Raw genomic sequence first — 22,641 nt, forward strand, 5'->3', positions numbered from 1 at the left:
AAAAATTCCCTGGGTGCCTAGATCCAGGTTTGGGGCAAGTATTCTTTGGTGAGAGAGCCTCGGTAGAGATTTAAAATCACAAAACAAGCAGCAATATAAAGCATGGAAATGTTAGACTTTTAAAACATCCCCTTCTAAGTTGCTTTCAAAAATTCCCACTTCCCTTAGCATAGAACCACAAATAGTTTACTTACAAATTATTCACAGGTCATATTAATATGCTTTTCCATACAGCAGCAAAAAAAAGACAAGCAGTTTAACTTAGTTTCAAAATGGTAAATGTTTCTAAATTAGATGGCTTGCTAAAGCCACACAGTCTAAGCTTGGAGCATCCAACTTAGACATCCTTACTGGTTCACATGGACAAAGAGTTTGGTAACCATTTCTCCCAAGGTGAGAGGGTGTGACCTAGCTAAGCCTAGCAGGGCATCTTACTATATGGTCTTAACCTCTTCATGCATGAATTAGAGTTAAGCATGTTGGCTATATGAGACTGAATATATCCCACAAGAATAACATTTGTTAAAACTCATCAGATTAGGGAAGACTGCTTTTCAAAAATGTGTAGATTAGGCAAAATTGCATATAAGCATGTGTATATTAGGAAAAAAATCATGCTAAAATGCTGGTGAATTTTCATAAGGACTTTAAAACAAGCAAACAAACAGTCTCAAAGTGGAGAATTGAACTTAAGAATGAAAAAAAAGAGGAAACTGAGAGGAACTGGCAAATACATTGTCAGAGCCAGCCCAAGGTGTTTTTGCTATCTGAGGCAAATCAGCATACGACACATACACCAGTCGTGGTTGGTCAAGTTATTTTGAGACCTGAGGCAGAAAAGCACAAAACAGTCTCTCCCTCTCCTGGCAATAATAAAAATAATAATGGGGCGGGGGGGGGGGGACACCTAACTAAATAGCTAACAACTTGCTACTGTTCTATGACAACCCAAAACCAGCTGCCTGCGGCACCTTCCTCATTCTACCTAACAGCAGGCTATCTGCCTGAGTGTGCTCAGGAATGCTCACTCAGAGCGCATGAGATGAGGCACCATTGTTGCACCATCCTCCTTGCTGCAGCAGCATTTCTGCTCACAGGGATGAGGTGGGGCAGAATGGAAGGAAAGGAGGGGGGAAGCACAAGGGAGGATGGGGGACACACACATCTTCACCCACGTCTGCCACCAACCCAGTTCTCCCCCACCCTTACCACCACTCTGCCCTGTCCTATCCTGGCCCCTCCAAGCAGCAGTGCCTCTGCAGCTGGGCTGACAGCACAGCAGTGGTTCCCATTTCACATGCTGCCCTTGGGAATGCCAGACCTGCTGCTTTAGGAGGATGGTATTTTGTCCAAGGGGACACTAGATCAGAGATGGGGAATCTGTACCCCTCCTGTTCTTGTTGTTGAACTCCAGCTCCCATCAGCCCCAACAAGCATGGTCCATGTTCAGGGACAATGGGAACTGTAGTCCAGCAACAACTGGAGGGCAACAGGTTCCCCATCGCTTCACTAGAGGAAGCATGTTTACAACAGGCATGGATGACACTAGTCATACTTAAAGCACATCAAGCACCAAATTTAAGAAGCACATTTGAGCCAGAAGGTCCCATGCAAGCCCCGTTGAGATGAGCACAGGTTGCTGTGCAAAAACACTATTGTGGTCCTGGCACAACACCCATTCATTTCTGTGGGGCACGCAAAGCAGAACTTCTAGGTGGACTTTTGCTTGTCATAAGCTAGTGGTCATAATCTGCACAAGTCCAGGTGACTGCCAACGCAATAATAGTCTTTGCTGTGTGTTTATAGCATCACACACACAACATGAATCCAGCTTTTCAATGGCACCATGTTCAGCAGATACGGGCACTTGGCCCTCATTCTGTCCATGTGGAAGTGTGCCTAGTTTTCTTTTGGAACATCTTCATAAAGGTTTATTTTGCTTTATAATTAACTTATGAGCTGATGAATGGGTTCTAATATGCAACATGTTTAATTTCGGTTTGACCTGATTTATAGCATGATACTAAACCACAGGTGAAGATTTTAATTAAGTAGGTGGCGACTCTGATTCAGCACATGAAGTGAAACTGAAGCGGTGATAAATTTGATTTGGAAGGCGATGCATCATTTTGAGTACAAAATGTATTAAATTTATTGTGCAATGTATTTGTTGCACTGCATGATGTATAGCTTATACAAATGCGCTACATTTTTTATTTTTGTCACTCCTGTAGGATTTTTTAAGGTTTACTAAGTCACTATCCCATGAAATAAAGTTTTATGCTACTGCCTTTTAAACTTTGCAAAATTAAAAAGAGATCTAAAGCAGTCCTGGTCAGTAATAATGTTTAGCATTTATACAGCTCGATTGTTCAAAGCACTTCAGATATATAGTATCATAAAGTGTCCATATCAAAAGAAGTAATAGTACCACTCTATTCTACCTTGGTCAGACCCCACCTGGAGTACTTTGTCCAGTTCTTGGCATCACAGTTTAAGATTTGTCCAGTTAAGGCATCACGGGATATCGAGAAGCTGGAATGTGTGCAGAAGAGGGCAACCAAGATGATAGATGTGAAAATTAAAGTCTTATGAGGAACAGTTGAGGGAGTTGAATATGTTTACCCTGGAGAAGAGAAGACTGAAAGATGGTATGATAGCCATCTTCAAATATCTGAACGGCTGTCACAAAGAAGTTGGAGCAAACTTGTTTCCTGCTGCTCCAGAGGGTAGAACCAGAAGCAATGGATTCAAATTCAACGAAGAGAATTCCAACTAAACATTAGGAATAACCTTCTGATGGTAAAAGCTGTTTGACAGTGGAATGGGCTACCTTGGAAAGTGGTAGACTCTCCTTCATTGGAAGTTTTTAAACAGGGTTTTGATGGCCATCTATCAAATATTCTTCAGCTGTGATTCCTGAATCATAGGGGGCTGGACTAGATGGCTCTTGGGATCTCTTCCGACTCAACAATTCTATGATCTCAGATTGGGCTAACCTGTGCCTCCCCAAACTGAATCCAGCCCACCAAGCCCCAGGAAGTGGCCCACCTGCCCCAAAGCTTTAGCTTAACACTTCTCTATTAGCTTTATTTAGCCATCCAAAAAATAAAGCATCCTGCCTGCTCTTTAGTGAGAGATCTAAAGAACTGGCAGAGCACTCTCTCTCCCAATCAGAGATAGATCCTGTCTAAGTAGAAGGCATCATAGCACATAAGCATCTTATACTGGTGGTAAAGCCATCTGCTTTCTCTTAGAGAGTAGAAAGTAGCATTCCCAGCCCCCACATCACTCCAATGCTGGAATTTTGTGCTAAGATAGGAAAGCAAACCCTCCCCACCCCAGGTGCTCTTTACAGATCACACTAAGCACCAGAGTGGTAATATTGGAAATAAGGGTCCAAGACTCTAGAATTCACTGCCCCAAGACGATCCAGCCACTTTGATCACCATCACACCCTGCTATGATGTTTCAAAGAATTTTGTATCTTGAATTCTTTTAAAAGGGATCACTGTAAATAATTGTTGAAAACCAAAGACAACAACAAAAAGCAACCAGGCCTGATGCAAGTAAAAGAGAAAATTGCTACCAACGCAAGCTTTTGCAATAGCAGAATGTTCAGATTTGACAGAACAGGCAAACCTGTTCTATATTTAGAAAAATTCCTTCTTTCTCAATTTCTCAACCATGTTACAGTATCTTTAAAATGAAAGGAAGGAAAATAACAATGAACCCAATCCTTAGCAAAGCAAAATGTCTGTTCCAGTACTTATTTTTTAAGGAAACAACAGCAACAAGGATTTGGTCTCCAAAGGAAAATTGAAATCTGAAACATATGGCCCTAAATTAATGAGTAGCAATTCATTCACCTCAGGATCAATGAAGCAGAATAATTTCTGGCCACTAATAACAGCTTAATAAAATGAATGGCTTCAGCCTTGTCATGAATTACTTTAAAGCAGGGGATTGAGGAATGGCAATATAAACAACCATTGATTCCCTCCCCTGCTTTAGAACATACAGTATCACCAATAAAATATGACTCCAGTCCGTCTGTAATTGATACCAGGCCACAGCTGCGCATCACTGAGAGGACTGGTGTGATGGGAAAGCATAATGGAACCTTTGCGATTCTTGAGGAGATTCAAGGAATGAAAGAGGCACAGTGCAGAAATGATGAAGACTCATATAGCTGATGCTTGGGATCGTCCAAATCTAACATGATCTCATTAATAACCCATTAGCCCAGGCCAGCTAGTTCAGCTCCATTAATTGAAATAATGTGATTAATGGCATTAAAGGAGACTGGGCAGACTTAGGGATATAAATGGCATCTGTACTGCCACTAGGGATGAAATTCTTAGCAGATGTTTAACTGTGCATGCAAACTGATCCAATAGGCAAAATAACAGAAATAAGGGGCTTGCTTTGCATAGGCTGCAATCCTGTGTGCGCTTACTTGGGAGTAAGCCCCATTTGACACAATGGGACTTACTTCTAGGGTTGTGGTTATTTGTTGTTTAGTCAAATTTGGTAGTGAGTAGGGTAGAATAGCCACTTGTTTGCTCATATTTGGCAACATATGTCCAAAAACAAAACATTTCATGGACACTCTTGTTCATTGTTTCGTTCCCTTTGTAGGGAGATGGGGGGGAAAGGCCATGTTGCAAAATCAGGATTTTGCCAGGCGATGAAGCCAACAGAGCACTACATTGCTGCGCTCTCAGAAGTGGCCCACGTGCCACTCAAATGCAGTTCCCATATTTGCAGGGGTGGGCGCCTTTGCCTCTATCCACTGCTTGGGACACACTAATCCATTATTGTCTTGCACATTAGGGCTCAACAGTGTTATACAGTGGCAAGTGGCCAGCATCTTAAAACTGGTTGCAATCATGTTAAGGGTGCAATCCTAAGCACACTTGCTAGTGAGTAGCCCCAGTGAGTCTTATGAGAAAACAACTATAGGAATATAGGAAGCTGCCTTATGCCAAGTCAGACTATTAGTCCACCTAGCTTGGTATTGTCTACACTGGCTGGCAGCAGCTGTTACTGGTTCTCAGACAGGATTATCTTCCAGTCCTACCTGGAGATATCAGGGATTGAATCTGGGACCATCTAGTGGCTAAGCAGATGCTCTTTAATGAGCTATGACCCTTCCCCAGGATTGCACTGCAAGTCAATCGTCCCAGCTGTTCTCTGAAGCAGAAGGAGCCTGCCATGAACTGGCAGGACAATGGGGAGGAGGAAGAGGATCCTGGCAAGGGTTGTAGCCAGGACTGGGTCACACCAGGACAAGCTGGGGATGAGGAAGGAGAGGTTGGTGTAGGAAGTACTCATGGGGTGTTGGAAAATGATGAGGAGATGGGGTTCAGTGCACAGGAACCAGAGCAGCAGGACCCATCACCAGAGCCAGAGGGGCCCCTGTCTCCACAAACATGGCGGGTTCTGAGGTGTAGGGAGCAGCGGGAGTGGCGCTCTAGGAAGCTGAGGCAGGCAAGGGCCCATAACTGAGCTCCCTAGCAGGCCAGGTGGGGCTCGCTAGCTCTGGGAGGAGGTGGAGTAGGATTGGAACAGGTGAGGGTCACATGCCTCATCAAGCCCAGATGCTGCAATCAGCATCAGAGCTGAGGTGCTGTGTCTGCTCAACTGCCCATGTTGATGGACTGCAGCTTAGATGCTCCAGGATCTCTGAGGAGCTTTGGACACTCGACATGTGGATTGAGCCAGGACTGGAGACTTGGCGTACTGACTTGCTGCAAGGTAGGCCAGGGGGTCAGGACATAGCTTTGGGTCTAAGTAAAAGTAACCATTGTATAGAGCAGTGTTTCCCAACCTTGGGCCTCCAGCTGTTTTTGAACTACAATTCCCATCATCCCTGACCACTGGTCTTGCTAGCTAGGGATGATGGGAGTTGTAGTCCAAAAACAGCTGGAGGCCCAAGGTTGGGAAACACTGGTATAGAGGCAATTTGTCTTCAGTTGGGAACTATTGCACACCACTTCTCTTTGCGCATGTGTTGTCTGTGCAGTAGTATTGGTGTATTGCTTTATTACTTAAAATAAACATAATAGCTGCTATTCATTGTGCAGTTAGACACACTTAATTTATGGTGATGCTTTTTGGGGGTCTTGAGCATGTGCAATTGTGAGCTGAATCACAATTCTTATTTCCAAGGTCTAAAGCTTCTGAATTCTGGGGTTTTAAAAAAAGTCACATTTTGCATTCATTCCATTTCTTCTCTCCTCTGACTGGCGCAGAAAAATATGCTGATGTGTCTTATTATTAGTTCAAATAAACGTGTTACGTTTGCTTTCTACCTTTCTTTTCTCTCCACCTTATCCAGTTGGACTAGGGATCCTTTATGTTTGTCTAGAACAGTTCCCAAATCCCACCAATCTGTTCTCCTATTTGCAATCAATACAAAGAACTTGTGGAGGTGGGGGGGGGATGTGCTAATGAAGGCACATCTGTTTTCCCATAGTGACTGAAACAAATTACAGGCTGCATGCAACATGGGAGGTCAGCTTTTATGGCCTGTTTACTTTCCATCTTCTTGGCTTGCTCTCAATCCATGCTCCTAATCAGAACGCAAACACTGGCGTCTCCTTGTTAGCAAAGCGCAGATTTCCACAGTAGGCCAACAGGCAAACACTCCTTGTTTGTTTCTATTTTCCCCTTCATTTGGAAGTTAATTGCTTCTTCTATAAATATTTTTCATCTTTTGCATTGATGTTTGCAAAAGCGAATTTGGTGGCAACATTATTGCTGCCATCCCCTTGCCTTATTTTCACTTTGCTTTAATATGGTGCTCTTGACTCCTGCAGGATTGCTTACTATGTATGGGCAGCCACTTTCACCAGATGTATTTTGGGGTCAGCGGTTGAAACAAATGGTCGTGCCCTTTGGTAATTTGTTGGAATTAATATTACATTTGGCCTCTTGCAGTATTTTATTTTTTATAGATTCCTATAAAACTACTGACTCTTGGCTGCAGCGAAAACTGCCTTAGCCTTTTGAGGGTGGTCCATTGGGGAAAGTGGGGCACTGTCCCACCAGCTCCAGCCTGCCCTCAGCCAGCCCCCACTTGCCTGTCCTCTTACAATCAGTTTACGGGGTGGAACTGCCTGTCAGTTTCTTCCTCCTTGGCCTCAGTGGGCTCATCTATACTTCCATTTGTCCTATAGTTTCTTCTGTTTGTCCCTCCATTTCTGGGCACAGGTCTGAGAGGTTTTTCTTTCATCCCACCGCTTTCCCCGGGAAAGCCTACTGCTTATTGCTGAAATAAATCAGCAAAGTAACCAAACTGATGCTTGTTGCAATTCAACGGTTTTTCCCAGGGAAAGTGTCTGTATAAATGGAATGTGGATGAGACCAGAGTTGCTCATGTAGAACTCAACAGGGAGAAGGATGGGGATAAAAGTGGAATTAGTTGGCTCTGCCTGTCATTGGCTGTAGCTCCACCTGCTGTGGGTCTCCCTAAATTCTGCCCTACCAGTCCCAGTGGGCACCACCCACCATTGTTTCTTAGCTATACACTGGAATGCTGTTTCTATTCTGTCTGTTAAGGAATAGCTGAATAAGGCATTGGAGATGGCCGAGATTGACAAACTGATTGACAGCATATACAAAGAAGTAATGGAGTTCCAACATCAAATTCTGTGTTGCAAAAATGGTTTCCTTTTATAATAAAGTTGCAATACAGGCTCATTAGATAGACTTTTTGTTTCTGTAACATTTTGGCCAGTTTAATAAAAGTTTAAAAGAAAGAATGCCAGTGCTTAGGTCTTAATCCCTGTAGTCAGTGCTATTTTCCTAAAAAAATAGCTGCCAGAACTCACCATGAACACCTCCCTCATTCTCTTAGAATAGGAATGGCGCCCACTTGAGAGGTGCCGGAACTGAGTTCCCTCAAGTGCCTGCTGAAAAAAAGACCTGCCTGTAAAATGACTGTATTTCATATTTAGATCTAGATTGTTTGGCATCTTAAGGTTATTTTGGCATCCACATCCCTTCACATTCAGATCTGTAATATTATATCAGAAGGCTCTCACACTTGAATGATGTTGAATCATTCAAGAATGCACTATTATTAATAACCCTTCAGGCACTCAGGTAGCAAAGGCCAGGGATAGGGAACCTGTGGCTCTCCAGGTATTGTTGCCATTGTTTCCACCATGTTGGCTTGGGCTGATGGGAGTTGGGTCCAACATAAGGTTACCAGATGTCCCCGTTTCCCAGGGACAGTCCCCAGATTTACAGATCAGTCCCCATACAAAATCAATTGAAGTTGAAAAGTGTCCCCGGATTCATTGAAAAAAATCTGGTAACCTTAGTCCAACAGCATCTAGAGGATCATAGGTTTCTGACTCCTGCTATAGGCCTTAAAAAAAGAAAGTCCTTAGTTTACCTGCTAACAGCACTTAAAAGGATCAAGTAGCAGTTTATGAAAACATCTCTGCCTAAGGCTTTGGAAAGCTGCTGGAGTATGCAATCCAGATAAAGAGAAAAGACACTCCATTCTAATCCAGCTGCCTTGAATCACCAGTTTTCAGTTCTGGATGGAGTTGCCCCTTCCGACAGCTTCCATGGCACTCCAAGCACCACAGAAAACCCTTCAGTGTTCATCATGAACAAAGTCATAATGATTTTCTTTTATCACCCTCAACAACAAAAAGAAGAAAAAAAGAAGGGGCTTAGCCAATGTTTTATTGAATAGCTAGGGGGATTGCAAGCCGCTGCCCTTGCCTTCTCAATCATTTTCATGCATTTCAATATTCCTGCTTGAAAAACGAGTCGTCTTCCTCAGCCAGTTTCCCTCTGACCCTTCTGCTGTTTTTGTAGTTCCATCCCACTGTCTCTGATTTGCTCAGCACAGTTACTCAAGCTAACGTTACCTCCACCAGGATTTGCGGGAATGCACAGCCATTTGTTTCCTGGACTGCAGTCAAAACTATGACTAATGAAATCAAATAGAGTCATGAAACTGACATTTGAAACTTTTGCATAGGCTCTTCTGTTGTTATCAAACATGGGGTGGGAGAAGCTTTTTCAACCCAAGGGCCATGTTTCCTTCTGGGTATTCTTCCAGGGGCCAAATGCTAGTGATGGGCAGAACCAGAGGCAAAAGTGGACAGAGCAACAAATGTGAAATTCACCTTTGGTACTGTAGGTTGCTTTCTATGTGCATGTGCAGACCTCCATCCATTTATCCTCCGTCTGGGCAAACAAGAAGTGCCGTCAGAGTTCATTGGCACAGTCAAGCCAAGTGAAAACACTCAACTGGCTGGCAGGGTACAAAGTAGGGCTGGTAATGTGTGTGGCCTGAAGGGAGAGGATGTGGCTGGGGACGTGTGTAGGGGAAAGTCCCAAGGGCCAGATAGAGAGACCTGGAAAGCCACATTTGGCCCCCATCCCTCAGGTTCTCTCTCTCGGTCTGACAGCAACATTTCAGAGGTATGTTGCCTCTGAGATACCGAATCTGTTCATTTGGAGGGGTGGATGCTGATGCTGGTAGCAGCACTGATGCTGTTGGCTGGTGGCTGAGATGGAGGGAAGGGGCCCAGTGTGCATACCTTGGTAGCAGTGAAGACGGTAGGTGTGTGTGCTGTGCCTGAACAGGTGCCATATCTAGAAAATGCCTGCCACACAAACCAATGGCACCATATACTGTATTCTCCAGGTACAGCAGCTACACTGGGCTGCCCCAGTTCACTCCTTGCCTCCACTCAATAATGCCTTCTGGTTAACGTGCCTTGCAGCTTGCCTCAAACAGCTCGTGTCAGAGAGACCAAGCGAGAAAGCATCATTGCCTCATAGAGGCATCCAGATGTGTGAGAGTGGAGCACATTTCCCATGCATTTACTCAGCATTACTGGAGGCCCAGTTTCCAGAAAACCACTGTGAGAGGGAAATCTTTGTAAAGGCATCAGGGCTTTGAGATAGCTTCGTATGGTTTCCGAGTAGCAGCCCTCCATGGAATGCAGTTCTAAATGGGCACTTTGCAGGGAGAGGGGAGAAATTGAGTTCCCTTTTCATATCAAAGGCAGTAATGGTTTGCGTTATCATTTAATTACTGAAACTGTAAATGTAAATGGACTCCAATTTTTAGTTCTAGTCAATTTAAATTGCCTACTTACACTGCTTAATCCTCTGCTTTGAGAAGATATTGTATCGGTCTAAAGCATATTTAGGGGCTATAATATTAGTTAGCTTTTGATCATATTTTAAATGGCATAATCAACTGATAGCCATGTTGCACTGCATAGCATTGGGAAATCAATTAGGCAGAAGAGTGCAATGTATTATTGACCCTTTTTCTCCATTCAGGAATACCTGCACCATGTTACTAAAACGTGTGAGCTCACACTAGTACAATTTCTTTCTTTCTTTCTTTCTTTCTTTCTTTCTTTCTTTCTTTCTTTCTTTCTTTCTAAAGCTCCATCTCAAAATTACTCCGGACTAGTTATATTGGTTCAGACCAATAACTTAACTAGCTCAGTCATTTCACTCCATGTTCAACAGGCATAGATTTAGGCCCTCCCTAAGCATGTCTCCCTACTCCTCTTCCAATGACCTTGCCTAATGACTAGTGGATCACATTGGCTTCCATGAACCATGAATTTGCTCCATGGATATAATCAGCAGGACCCTCTGTTCGGCGTGTGGTATGGATGCAGGGGTGGCCTAATGATTAGGCAGTGTGTGTCAGCTGACCCAGGCAGTGGATGCTGGGAGGTGGGGGGGGGGAGCACTGCTGCCAGGCTGCCATGCAGGCTGCCCTTTGTTCTTCAAGGAAACTTGCTGCACTCAGGTAGGGGTGGGCAAACATCTCTATTAGGGTTTCTCTCAGATTCTCTTTTTCTTCATTCTTAAGTTCAGTTCTCCATATCAGTTTACAATTTTAAAAACCTAATTAAAATTTGCCAGCATTTTTGTGCCAATTTCTTCTTATGCACATGTTTGCATGAAATATTGTCCTATATACAGTGGTACCTCGGGTTACATACGCTTCAGGTTACATACGCTTCAGGTTACAGACTCTGCTAACCCAGAAATAGTGCTTCAGGTTAAGAACTTTGCTTCAGCCCTAAGAGAAAATATTATGAAAATGATATATAGGTGGTACATGACTCCAGTCAAGCTTGCTAAGATCTACCACTTGCCGGACAATAAATGTTGGAAATGTAAGGAAAATGAAGGCACATTCTTTCACCTCTGGTGGACCTGCCCAAAGATTAAGGCATTCTGGGAAATGATCTATAATGAACTGAAAAAGGTATTTAAATATACCTTCCCTAAAAAACCAGAGGCCTTTCTCTTGGGTATAGTCGGCCAAGGGGTGTTAAAGAAGGATACAACATTTTTTATGTATGCTACAACAGCAGCAAGAATACTTATTGCTAAGTACTGGAAGACACAGGACTTACCCACCGTGGAAGAATGGCAGGTGAAATTGATCGACTACATGGGTCTAGCAGAGATGACGAGCAGAATCCGAAACCAGGGAAGAGAAGCAGCGGAAGAAGAATGGAAAAAATTTAAGGACTATTTAAAGAAACACTGCAAAATTAATGAAGGATAGAATGATGTTGGATTAGGGAGCAAATGGTTGTTAGCGGTAATGGTTAAGACAGAATATATAAAATTAAATTTAATCAAAATAGGAGAAGATTTGCTGACTATTTGGTTGGAAATTGGAATACAGAAGGGGAAGCATGAGGAAGTCGGGGAAGTAAGGTACATGAAAATGAGACATGAAATTATACATGTTATTTTTCTTTTGTTTGTTGTGATTGTTTTGTTCTGTTTTGTTTATGTTTTTATAAAAATGCTTAATAAAAATTTATTAAAAAAAAAAAAGAACTTTGCTTCAGGATGAGAACAGAAATCGTGGTCCGGCGGCACGACAGCAGCAGAAGGCCCCATTAGCTAAAGTGGTGCTTCAGATTAAGAACAGTTTCAGGTTAAGAACGGAGCTCCAGAACAAATTAAGTGCTTAACCTGAGGTACCACTGTACACTTTTTTGGCAAAGCAATTTTCTGCCAATGCATTAGTTAATTCCCCACCCCTCTCTCTCTTTACACACACACACACACACACACACACACACACACACACACACACACACACACTTTATCCTAGTATATGCATTTTGTGCATATTACATGGCTAGAGAACTACACTGAAAAAGTCAAGGACATGAGAATTTCAAAGGATGGTTGTGTTTCAGTTTGCAAGTAGTTTCAGAAGGTGCAATTTAGGTAGGTTTGCCTTTAAAGGTGAACTGAGTCAAATTCCTTCCCTCCCCCTCCTGCTCAGGTGTGATGGAAGAAGCTGCTACCTGGCCAGAGTTGAAGTCAGGTTTTCAGCTGCCAGTCTCTTCATGCAACGGAAGTGAGGTGCCATCTTGTCCTTAACCTCAGGCAGCAAAATATCTTGAGCTGACCCTGCTCAGATCAGGAGGTTTTGCTCCGTTCCCCAGTACAATGTACCAAAAATGAACCTCAGTATAGATTGTCTGTTCACCCTTTGAAACATATGTTGTGCCCAGCGGCAGCAATTGCATGCAGTTGGAAGAGTCTTCCCCATCCACTCCGATGTCTTGCTGTGGGCCATAAATACACTAGGAACTGTTAAAAGCAGACTTGATCAATGACTGCCGAGTCCCTTTGGTTGCCGAGCTCTTCCGACAAATCACAGAGGATCTTTGTGGACAATTCTTCTTTTCTGGCAAATGGCAGGTTCCTAAAGTGGTTTTCTCATCACTGTCTTTTTACTCAGCCTCTTGTCTCCCCTAAAGCAAATAGCCACAGAGTGCCAGCGTCTAGAAACTTGCCCAAGTAATAAGTCAGGAGGACATGAATTATGGGCTCTCAGAGCAAAGAGACCAGCAGATAAATAGCTCCAGTGACATACCTGTCTGCCCTCTTGATTAATTTGTTCTTAATATTACTAATTTTCTTCAAGCTTAAGCAGGCTTTCTGACTGTTAATATCACCAGTGGTACCAATAGGTATAATTCTCCGCTCTGACTGGAAACTGTCATAGCCATCACAAAGGAAAGGGAAGTGCAATGTGCCAGAAGGGAATGCTGGAATAGGATATGCCAGCTTTCCTACTGCCCACCTCACCTTGGTGGAAGTTTTCCTTCCAGGGCTGGATTAAGACATTTAAAGGCCTTATGCACTGAAAAGATTATGGTGTGTTGTCTCTTCGTGAAGACCCGGGTCACCGAGCCTGAGCTTCCACAGCTGCCAGCCGCCATGAACTGGAGAGGAAATGCCTCCCTGTCTCTTACTGTGGCATAAACATACAACCAGAGCACATGAAGGTGGTAACTATCTGCTGAGTTTCCCTCTCCCTTACCCTCCAGCCCAGAAGCTACAGTGTGTGGTCAGTTAGCAAATGTTCACTCTGTACAGTATTCTCGTTTTGCTTGTGATCACCAGTTTGTTTGTTTTTAAACTTTCATTGATAAATGCAATACAGTGGTACCTCGAGTTACATATGTTTAGGTTACATACGCTTCAGGTTACATACTCCGCTAACCCAGAAATAGTGCTTCAGGTTAAGAACTTTGCTTCAGGATGAGAACAGAAATCGTTCTCCGGCAGCACGGCAGCAGCAGGAGGCCCCATTAGCTAAAGTGCTTCAGGTTAAGAACAGTTTCACGTTAAGAACAGACCTCCAGAACGAATTAAGTACTTAACCTGAGGTACCACTGTACTTACAAATCAGAACACTAAACAAACTTATTATACATAGATACATACACCTCTCAACTTAATTACAAAAAAAGAAAACAAACATATAAACTAAACATAAATTTTGACTTCCCTCCACCTATATGTGGCTTCCTTTGTTTCTTTTCTTCTTTTCACTGTGTTATCAATATTATTTTTGACTATCTCATTTTATACCCATTTCTTCTTAATTTTTTACTCTATGTTTCATTCATTGCATATTGATATATTAATACTAGAACAATGTTTTTTAATGTATTCCTTCACGCAAGTCCACTCCTCTATCAGTTTTGGGTCTGACTGGCCTCTTACCACTGCTGTAAGTCTTGCTGATTCTATATATTCACAAAATCTTATTTGCCATTCTCTTATTGAGGGAGTTTTTTCTCCCTTCCAATTTTTTGCTATAATCATTCTGGCCGCAGCGGCTGCATATAAGAAAACTTTTTTCCTAGCGGCAGGAATGTCAGTCGGTATAATTCCCAAGTGGTACGCCTCTGGTGTTTTTTTTAAAAAAAACATGATATTTTAAGCATTTTTTAAAAGTTCCTCTTGAATGTGTGATCACCAGTTTCGACATATGTTTGAAGGAAATGAATAAGTGATGTGACTGCAAGGAAGTCCAGGATAAATTTACAACTGCTTTAGCATCAGAAAAACCTGGTGTTTAGTGCAGTCTACAAAGGAGAGCTGGGAGGAGCGTTTTGGAACTAGATTGCCTTGTGCAGAAAAGAGTTCAAGCTTCAAGTCCACATCTGTACATTGCCTTTCCTACCGTCCCAATTTGTCCTAACATTTCCCCTTGAGCAAATGATAGGCAATAAGCGGACACCCTCCTATTTAATCATGAGTGCTTACATCCTGCGGGTATCTTTATGGCCACTGTCTTAATCTAAAATGGGCTTTAGGTAGTGAGTTGGCAAAGCATACCATACAGAGAACAAAAGCTGAGCAGTAACGGAAAGATTTTATCTGCAGAAGTACCTTTGTCATAAAGCTCCATAAAATAAATTTTATTTTCAATGGATCCCTGGGGGCTTACAGAATAAATATCCAGGGATTCACATAGTGGTGAAAGTCGATAAAATGTTTGAGGCCAATGAACTATGGAGAAGTTATGGATGGCAATGCACGGATGGAGACTTCTACAAATCTCTCTGTGGAGGGATGCTGACAAAATGAAGATGCAGCACATGTAGTAGTAGGGGTATTTTTGTCCCTGTGATGGCTGCGTTGCCTGTTTTTTAAAGTGATATTTTGCCATACTCTGTGTGCGGTTGAGGGGGGGTGGGAATCACCTCAAGGGTGTTCTATAGAAAAGACTAAGTAAATTCCTCAATGCTGCTTATACTATCAGATGATAGACCCATCACAATTATCTCTTGAATCAGTGTTAAAAGCAGTATGAATGTGAGAGGTGACTATGGGGGCTCCTCCAGACCTTTTTATTGGTTGAGGAGTTTAGACTATGTCTGGTCTTGAGGATTCATTGTGATTTATTTGCAGGAGGAGATTATACAACAATGAGCAATCAACCAGATTTCCTTGTGGAGGTTTTTATACATCCCATCATTTGTTTGTTCAACGCATTTCCCCTTTACTTTCCTTACTGCTAAAAGACTGTGTGTGCATGTGTTGTGTTGTGCCAGGGAAACAGAGCACTTCAAGTAAATCTATATTTCCACTATGTGTCTCGACGTCAAGAAAACTGTAGCAATAAATTGCCACTTTAACCATAGCAAAACCATGCCACGCAGAGGTGGGTGGAGCACATAGTTCCTGAGAGGTGTCCGGTGGTAACATGTGAGTGTGGCCAAAAGATGTACAACTTGTGAGCCCTCAATTGTGCAAAGAATTCCACTATAGGTAATGCCAGCTTCCAGGGGATTTTGAGTTTGAAGACATTATTCTTAAATTGGGTAGTCACTAGTCCACAATTATATTCACTGCCTTGATCTTATGCATGCTTAGAAGCAAGTCCCATTGCGCCCAGTGGGGTCAGTGTTCATAGGTTTACAGCCTGAGTTGTTTTGTGGTCTGAACGAAAGCAGTGTCCTTGCCCTTCCTTACTGCTTTATCCCCAGCAGCTGGAATTCAGTGCCCTGTTGAACCCAGAGGTTGTGCTCATATTTTACAGGCCATTCCTCTTGTCCCAGGGTAGGGGAAAGAGACTATATTCTTGCTCTCTTGTTAACTTCCTGTTGGCAACTTTCTCCTATGGTAGTGGGGCGAGGGGAGAGGTGGTTTTGAAAATGCAACCACAACAACAGGGGAATAATGCATAATGTGCTAAAAAGCCCGGCATGACCAGGAAAAAGATGAAACTAAGAACTTGCTTTCATTTACATGGCTTTGTTCCTCACAAAGGCCATTCGGACACAGAATGTGATTTTGATCTGGCTTCGTGATATTTGATACAACCTCCATGTTGTTGATTTGCTGAATGAGCAGGCCTTGCATTAGCATTCTCCTGCACAGCTACACAAGGTCAGCAGTGATGATCTGCCAGCAATCCAATTTTTACCACGGCCCAATGCAATTAAAATCTATTACTATATATTGTATATTATAACTCCATGCATATAGATTCACAAGTCAATGGTGCTGGATAAAGTAATGCATAGAAGCACTAATTCAGGACCTTTCTGCTTGGATTTTAAAGTGAAATTAATTTGTCATCCTAGATGACTTGTCCAATATGTCACCAAAATGCCAAATTTGAGTGTTACAGTTGTAAATTGAATGCTTTTAATGGACTAGTCTTCACTTACAGAGCTGTGGAAAATAGGAAAGTCTAGACAAGGCAGGCTCCTGGGAGACATAGGTTAGTAAAATAATTGTCACGCAAGGTGGCCTGTTTCCTGAAGTGGGGTAATAGTAAAAAAATGAAAGGAGAGATTCTGCCAGGTTAAGAATTGAATTCCTTTGAGATTTTGATTCAATCTCAACTTTAGGAACATCCAAACTGGTGAGTTGAAGATGTGGATTGAGTCAATCAGTGCAGACTTTGGCACAGGCTGACATCATAACAGTGCATTTGTTATGTTAAGCGGCAAGGGCACAAGGTATGTAGGACAAGCCAGAAGAGCTTTAGCAACTTTTACTGGTGTACATAAGAGTAAAATTCATACCGATGCTTTGGAACATCCGAAGACTTCACATTTTGCAGAATGTAAACCTACTGCTGAGGTGCTTATTTATTTACTTATCTGTAGAACAGACACACATGCCTCTGTGTAAAGGGCAAGATCCAAGTCGAACATTAGAGATATGTTAGACATTTTGGATTTTCACACTGAGTCTTAATGGACTCAACAGCAAACTTGGATTATCTATGTTGCTTTAACATCTGTTTATGATAATCAAAGATTAGTCACATGAGAAAGCATACTCACAGCTATAATAGATTATGTTTAATGAAAGCGGTATTTATTCTCTTTCTCTCTGGGAGGCATTCTTAGAGTTTTCCTGATGTTCCTAGAGTTCATTACGGTATTGTTTTCATATTTTGGGTCTTTTTATTATGTATTTTTATCTGAAGCTAGAGCCACCTCATTGCCACCATTGCAATCACCTCATTGCCACCTCATTGCCACCATTGCAATCACCTCATTGCCACCAATCCACACCAAGTCAGCCCTCTCCACTGCTGCCTCGCCTTTTCCAGCTTGCCTTGTTTATTATTATTATTAATTTAATAATTACATTTAGATCACACCTTCCCTCCAAGGAGACCAAGGTGGCACACAAATAATGGTTCTCCCCTGTGATTTTGATTAGGCTGAGAGACAGTGATTAGTTGGATGTTACCCAGTGGGGATTTGAACGCTGGTCTCCAGTCTGGCACTCTTAACAGGTACACCACATTATTGAAGGGGACTGCTGTCAAGGAAGTCTCTCAGCAACCCTAGGCATTACTGCATGCCATCACAAGCAAGCATAGCCATAGCCAGTTGGCACTGGGAAGCAGTATAGTGGATACTGCTGCTCACGCTTGAGGAAGCCTTTGGAGCTCCATTCCTCATAGTCCTTAAGCCTGAAAGTTAGGCTACTTGCAAAGCTTCTTCCCTCAATAAGGTTTGAATTTGGAAAGATGCAGGCAGAACTAGTGGCTGGGAGGAGTGGTAGCAGAGAATTGAGCACCTATGAGCCAAACTTCTGAGGGATCTAGGACTGATTCAGAGGGGGCTCAGACTGGTGAAATTCCCTTTCCAAGCCTTCCCATCATTTCTAGATTTGACACCATGATTAAATGAATGGTTGTGTGGCAAACATGGTTTACAATCAGCTACATGCAGATTCTGTTGGGATCCCCTTACTATGTGAGTTCTCTGCTATATCTTCCAGCGTCACTATCACTCTTTTGAGTCTCTCTGAATCCTGAGGAACACAAAGGAGCAGCTGCTGTTCTACAGGAATGGTCAGTCTTTCAGCAATATAGCTCCTATATCTTAGGTCACAAGGGCTGAGCTTCATGTGGGACAACAAAAGGGGGAACAGGAGAGAAGGGGTAGGAAAGAGAGGGGAATGGCAAAAAGAGCGAAATAGAGGTGACCCCACCCACCCACCTCTGGTCCCCCTTGCTTTTGGTTCCATTGCCACCCATCACTGGTATAAAGGTAAAGGGATCCCTGACCATTAGGTCCAGTCGTGACTGACCCTAGGGTTGTGGCACTCATCTCGCTTTATTGGCCGAGGGAGCCGGCATACAGTTTCCAGGTTATGAGGCCAGCATGACTAAGCCGCTTCTGGCAAACCAGAGCAGTGCATGGAAACGCCGTTTACCTTCCCGCCAGAGCGGTACCTATTTATCTACTTGCACTTTGACGTGCTTTCGAACTGCTAGGTTGGCAGGAGCAGGGACCGAGGAACGGGAGCTCACCCCGTCACGGGGATTTGAACTGCTGACCTTCTGATCAGCAAGCCCTAGGGTCTGTGGTTTAACCCACAGTGCCACCCGTGTCCCCTATCATTGGTATACAGCCCCCCAATTATCCTTGAGGGAAAATAGCTCTCAACAGAAAAAGCTTGCCCTCCTCTGCTTTAGGTTTTAATAATTAGGCAGAAGATGCCATTTTAGTAGTTTCTGAAAATTTGTACCTGCCAACTTTCAGTCAGCACTTAAACACAACTGAGGCTAGACATTGCTGTTATACTATAAAAATGATTTGACAACCACTAGCATCCTTTCTCATAAAGCAAAAACAAACAGCTTGAACAATGGCATCCTTTTTTGAATGCTACAGTTTGATAACTGCACATACGCTCCCATACACTAAAGAGTTTGCCTTTGAATTTAATGGATAAAAAAAATTGGTCTGTGTTAGAAATCAGCTTCATCTGAATGTTTGGCTGTATAATTGTTTATTCTGAAAAAGAAATTATACAATTCACTAGCACGGCTGCCAAATTTCATTGTGACATAAAGAATATTTTTATGAGCAGGTAATAAACCTTTGGAAAGTGAGATTTGCAAGTGGATTGCTGACATTGGAGGAACAACTAGCAAAAACATGATATATACACCTATCACAAAATAACACAGCATTTCAGAAACGACTATAAATCAGTAGCTCCCCTTGCTGGGTCAGGGGTGGACTAGGAGTGATTTGATGATTGGTTTTAATGGCTATATCCTTTAGCTCGCTTGGTTATGGGTGGACTTATTTCAGTGACCTTTTACCAGCACTTAAAATCAGAGCTGTGACAGAATGCTCAATGGAGGAGGCTTCCATAGCAAACAAACACAGTGAAGTGGGAGGTGGGTGGGTGGGGGAAGAGCATGGGTAAGGCCACATCTGCACTATACATTTAAAGTAGTATCATACCACTTTCCCCAAAGAATCCTGGGGACTGTAATTTGCTGAGGGTGCTGAGAGTTGTTAAAAGGTAAAGGTACCCCTGACCATTTGGTCCAGTCGTGACTGACTCTGGGGTTGTGGCGCTCATCTCGCTTTATTGGCCGAGGGAGCCGGTGTACAGCTTCCGGGTCATGTGGCCAGCATGACTAAGCTGCTTCTGGCGAAACAGAGCAGTGCTCGGAAACGCCATTTACCTTCCTGCTGGAGCAGTACCTATTTATCTACTTGCATTTTGACATGCTTTCGAACTGCTAGGTTGGCAGGAGCAGGGACTGAGCAATGGGAGCTCACCCCGTCGCGGGGATTCGAACCGCCGACCTTCTGATCGGCAAGTCCTAGGCTCTGTGGTTTAGACCACAGCGCCACCCACTTTCCTAATGCCACCTGCATCCCGTTGTTAGGAGATCCTTATTCCCCTCACAGAGCTACTTTTCCAGAGTTCCCTGGGAAGAGGGATTGGTTGTCAGGCCACTCTGGAAATTGTTGCTCCATGAGGGGAATAGGCGTTTCCTAACAACTCTCACACTCTTCTCCCATCCAGACAAGCAAGAGGCATTATCAGAGAGTCCACAGACACTGTATAGCAAGGCAAAAACACTAAGGGTGTGAAGCAGGTGGTGGGGAGGTAGGGGTGTGGTATGTGGAGCGCCCCAAGGGCAAGGTAGACAGGCCTGAGATTCCCCATTCCATCCCTAGGCCTGAGATTCCCCATCCTTGGACTAAATGCTTTATTGTGAGAGGGCATTCACAACCAGCAGCTTATCTTATAAGATCTATGTAATCCAATTCAGGAGTAAATATGGCGATTTGTAGTGGCTCCAATCCAACCTGGATGGTCTGGGGAGAGTCCAAAATTTATTTAGAGCCTTGTACAGTCATGGCATGTGCCTCTCCCTTTCTCGCTCCCAATCATATGTTTAATCAGGGTTTAAAACCCTTATTCTTCTCCTCTGACCATGTGTTTAATCAGGATTTAACCCTCTTTGACAGCCCTGGGTTGACCCAATCCAACTGAAGTGATCCAAGGTTGCCTCAACCCAATCTAAGCAAATTGGCCCAATTCAGTTCAGGTTCTGAGATTTGGCTAGATCTGGTGTACAGCCCTAGTAGTAATATACAATCTATGTATTTATTTATTCAGATTTTTATCCATATCCATATTATTTATTTATCTACCACTTAATGTTCTTCTAAGTGGTTTGCAAATCATAAAACCAATTGAACTGCATTGTTAAAATACAGATTAAAGTATCCTATAAAACAATCCATTAAAACATTAATATTGCAAAGGCACATTGTACCATTCCCAAATGCTGTAACAAAATAACCTCTAGAATCCAACAATAACTAACAATTAAAGCCTCACTGTTGGTGAAATTCTACACCTCTTTGTATCCCAGGACCACCCACCCTAGATCAGAATGAGACTTAGCTAGTTCAGAACATAAGAAGGGCCTGCTGGGTCAAGCCAATGACCCATTTAGTCCATCATTCTGTTCTCACGGTGGCCATTCAGATGCCTGTGGGAAGCCATAAAGAAGATCCAATCTGAGCCAAGATGATCCACAGCTGAAGCAACCAGGACCCAGGAGACCATTCCACTGTCAAATAGCTCTTACTGTCAGAAAGTTATTCCTGATGTTTAGTTGAAATCTTTTCTTCTAATTTGAAGCCATCTTCCATGTGACAGCCCTTTAGATATTTGAAGATGGCTACAACATTTCCTCTGTCTCCTCTTTTTCCAGGCTAAACATACACACGGCTCCTTCAAGCACAGTGTTGGCTCTGCTACAACATCAGGTAATCCTCAAAATCACTTTGCAGCTCAGGGAAAACCAACCTGTTGCAGCGAGCCACTCCTGGGGAGTCACACAATCAAATGTACTTAGTGCTTTGCTTTCCCAGTAAATTCCATGTAATTCCATAAAGAAAGGTAAATTGCCCTTTCAGTCCACTTGAATTGCTACCATTCTCTGACAGGTGACAACCTAACTAGGCTCCAAGGAGAAGAATCCAAAACTATTAGCCTGCCCATTGCAACACCTAATTAATTTGGACACAGATAGTTGGGTTTTTAAGAAAAGGAATGTGCTCTTGCCCGGGAATCATTGCTCCAACCTTTGCTATCGACTTTAGTTCCTCCTTCCGTGGAAACGCTAACAGATATACTAAGTCTAATGACTTGAAAGAAGTTGTGAGGTTTTTGGCTGAACCAGCATTTCCACAAATATCTAAATGCTGATAAATATATGTGCAAGTGGCCTGCCCTCAAAGTTGATGAATTTCTGGACATCCTTTAGACATTTTTGCATTTAGAAAAGAAGCTAATATTTACACATTGCACTCAATTCTTACAAGCTACTTCTTTATGCATTGATGCAGGCTGTTCATCCTCTCTCTCTTAGAGGTCTGCGGCATAATTTATTTATAGCATAAACCTGGACGGATAGGAATTAGATGTGGTTTGATACTTTTATGTTTCCTTAGCTCCATCCAGATGCCAAATTTACATCTGCATGAATATAGAGGGTGTAAAGTTAAACAACATAAAAGAAGCAGCACGCAGCTAAGACATAATATTTAAATGAGTTGTTACTTAGATTATACAGAGACATTTAATAGTCCCTGTATCTCTTCTCCCCCAAGCCAAAGTCTTTAGAGATTCCTTCTTTTCATTCCTGTACCATAATAACCATTATTTACCTATTAAAATGCTACTTAACACAACAGGGTTTCTGCCAGAAGAACTTTTCCTCCTCTGCACAAAATTATTCTGTAAAGGAAATGGTTCTAGGAATCTCCACAGCCCTAGTTAATGCTTGTCAGTGTTGAATCTGTTCTTGCGTGCCAAGGCCCCATGACCCGCAGTTCCCCAGTGGATAAATAAAACACACTAAAAAGCAAATTTTGGTTTATGGGTTCAAATACTTTATTGGTTATAGATGCAAGCAGTTTGGCTTAGGCATCTGGTAAAGCCAGACTATCTCTCAAAGTTGTAGCAATTGTTACGAGGTAGGCAAAAACCAAATGGCTGGAG

Source organism: Podarcis muralis, chromosome 1 (assembly GCF_964188315.1).
Source record: "Podarcis muralis chromosome 1, rPodMur119.hap1.1, whole genome shotgun sequence".
Classification (NCBI taxonomy): domain Eukaryota; kingdom Metazoa; phylum Chordata; class Lepidosauria; order Squamata; family Lacertidae; genus Podarcis; species Podarcis muralis.